Source organism: Piliocolobus tephrosceles, unplaced genomic scaffold (assembly GCF_002776525.5).
Source record: "Piliocolobus tephrosceles isolate RC106 unplaced genomic scaffold, ASM277652v3 unscaffolded_41177, whole genome shotgun sequence".
Classification (NCBI taxonomy): Eukaryota; Metazoa; Chordata; class Mammalia; order Primates; family Cercopithecidae; genus Piliocolobus; species Piliocolobus tephrosceles.
In genome coordinates this window covers 7,983-11,137 of record NW_022325618.1, presented here as the reverse complement: position 1 = coordinate 11,137, position 3,155 = coordinate 7,983, and the positions used below count along the sequence as shown (strand labels likewise).

General features: G+C 43.0%; 1 long non-coding RNA gene across 1 annotated transcript; it reads left to right on the top strand.

Moving 5' to 3' along the window:
- Positions 1-393: 393 nt before the first annotated feature.
- Positions 394-3,155, top strand: LOC113223390. Its single transcript, XR_003308727.2, has 2 exons — positions 394-2,905; positions 3,028-3,155. It is a non-coding gene; the product is annotated as an uncharacterized LOC113223390 (long non-coding RNA).

Sequence of the window (3,155 nt, the reverse complement as noted above, 5' to 3'; positions counted from 1 at the left end):
TTTCTTTCTTTCTTTTTCCTTCTTCCTTTCTGTCTGTCTTTCTTTGCTTTCTTCTTTCTTTCTTCTCTCTCTCTCTCTTTCTTTTTGTAGAGACAGGGTCTTGCTTTGTTGCCCAGGCTGGTCTTGAACTCTTGACACCAAGCAATCCTTCCACCTCAGTCTCTCAAAGTGCTAGGAGTATATGCATGAGTCATCATGCCCAGCCATGAGATAATTTTACATGGTGATTTTTCTATTTGGAACCATTAACGAATACATTTAATCATTCTGACAAAGTTTCCTTTGTGGGACTTTTAAGGGTATTCTACATATGACATTAAATCAAATGAAAACGGAGATAATTTCACTTTTTATTTCTAATTTTATTTCTTTCCCTTGCCTAATTACTCTACCTGGGTCTTCCAATACTGTTTTTCATAGAAGCAGTGAAAATGTGCATTGTTGCTTTGTTGCTGAGAGATATTACAAAAACATATCTTTGGTCTTTCAGATTGCATAAGATATTAGTTGTAGGATTTTCATAGATGGTCTTTACTATGTTGAGGTAGTTTCCTTCTATTCATAGTTTGTTGAGTGTTTTTACCACGAAAGGGTGTGGAGTTTTGTGAAATGATTTTCTGTAGCCGGGGTCTTACTGCATTACATTTGAAAAAGCCACTCTGCTTCACACCCACCCCTACCCCCATCATTATATGCCTAGTGTTAGAGAGGAATAAATATTTTGTGTTTTCCAGGGGAAAAGAGCCAGTCCATGAGAAACACAGCAGTGGTCACCCATGTGAGGGGATGGGGGAGCAGGTTAGGCCCTCATTGGTACAACTGTGGACTCTGCTTCAACCATAGTAGCTGTTACTTCTGTATAGGTGTTGACTGGGATGGAGCTACCCCTGTTACCCTGGACTCAGACATGGGCAAGGGGTCCAGGAAAAACAGAGGAATGGACCAGAATCAGAAGCAATAAGGTGAGGGGACTAGGCTCAGACTCCTGTGAGTAGTTTGGGGTGACTATTATAGCAGGTGACCCCAAAGTTGGTGGCAGTGGTGATGAGTCTCAAAGAAGCCAGTTTCTGCCTCACTCTGACCTCCTACTGCTGATGGCCCCCCTTCCTGTAGATTGATCAGGAATGACTCTTTCATAACTCCCAAATTTAGAAGACCAGCTTGATTTCTATGGGTGGCCTCAGAGTATCCATTAATGGGTTTTAGATGAAAGGAAAAGGTGTACAATTGTTTCTTCATGCAAATCAGCCCCCTCTTCTTGTCTGCCAGCCCCTTCATAGAACCTCAGTCCAGACAGTCACTAGAATACATTTCCCAGCTGGGGTGGAGAAGGCCAAATTGGCTGAATCTGGTTCCCTGTGAGGACACAGCTGCTGACCCCAGTGAGCAGTGAGCAGATGATACAGGGTCACAGCAGGATGGTTTCCCAGTTGTTCTTATCTGTTGACCCCTCAAGGACAAGCCTACAGCACATAGTGCTGCCCCAGTAGCAGACCTACTGAGCCCTTCAGTTGCTCTCTGCCTTTGTCTTTTTCTTCTGCATGAAAGATATGAGTGTAAAGGCCTTTGTTGAGCTGTATTTGTGGTCATTGCTCTGCACAGAATTCCTGTATCATTACATGTCTGTTTGGTTCATGCTGTTATTTTTAGTAAAGTCCTGGGATTTTAGTCTCACTGAAGGAGATTCTCTGACGGACATCAGAGCAGAGAGCCCAGTTTGGTGATGGAGAAGCCAGCAGAATTGCAGGCCTGTGGCCGGAGATGTCTCCTTCCCCACACAACAGTGTGGCGCCTTTTCAGACTGCCAAGTTCTCTCCTGGAAGCTCTGGGCTCTCAGGGTGGGCCTCTCCCTACTCTCAGCCCACCCACCTTCAGCATCAAAAGGTCCCTAGAGTTTGGTGTCTCACTGGATGTTGCGGGGAGTCAGGGACCCCTAATGGAGGGAACAGTTGGAGCCACGGCGGAGAAACATAAATTGTGAAGATTTCATGAACATTGATCAGTTCCCAAAATTAATACTTTTATAATTTCTTATGCCTGTCTTTACTTTAATCTCTTAATCTTATTATCTTCATAAGCTCAGAATGTATATCACCTCAGGACCACTATTGTATAAACTGATTGTAAAATATGTGTGTTTGAACAATATGAAATCAGTGCACCTTGAAAAAGAACAGAATAACGTGATTTTCAGGGTACAAATAAAGACAACTGTAAGGTCTGACTGCATGTGGAGTGGGGCAGAATGGAGCCATATTTTTCTTCTTGCAGAGAACCCATACACAGACATGCAAGTAGGGGAGATATGGCTGAATTCTTTTCCAAACAAGGAATATTAATAATTAATACCCTGGGGAAGGAATGAATTCCTGGGGGAATGTCTATAAACAGCTGCTCTGGGAGTGTCTGTCTTCTGCAGTTGAGATAAGGACTGACACTTAGGGAAAATAAAAGGAACCTACATTGAAATAATGGGGATGTGTTCCCCCAATAACTGGACAAAGGGAGAGCCATGCTGAGCTCTTCTATTTCTTACTTATTTGCCCCTGGCTTAAGCCACACTGTATGGGAACCGAGTAGTCCCCTTGCATCTGGTTTTGAAAGGCTTATGAGGTTTCTCATCCAGATCTCTGGCTGCAGCAACCCCAGCAGAGGTCCTGAGTCTGCACACTTGAAGAATAATAGAAAGAAGAATTATGGAAGTGAGTAGGCATTATTGATTGGGAATCTTATATCATTTATTTACTGCTGACTTGTTTTCTTGAGGGTAGCTGTGTTAGAGAAGCTCTGTCTCTGAGGTTCATCTCACAGAACTGGCATCAGTAAGAGGAGGTCAGCCCCAACACTCCATCTTCCAAGTCTTGAATCCTATGAGGACTTGACAGATAAACTACAGGGCACCCAGGTAAGTTTGCATTCCAAAGAAAAATATTGTGTGGGATATACTAACCCACACTAATTCTTTGTCATTGTTTTACTGAATTCAAATTTAACTGACCTCCAGTGTTTTTATTTGATTAATTGCAGAATCCTACCTCCAGGCTACAAGCACTCCCTCTCTAACCAGGGCCTACTGCATGGAAAGCAATCACGAAGTGGTTGTCAGGATTCAATGAGGTCACACTCTCAGGAATTAAAAAATGTTGGTCAATAGT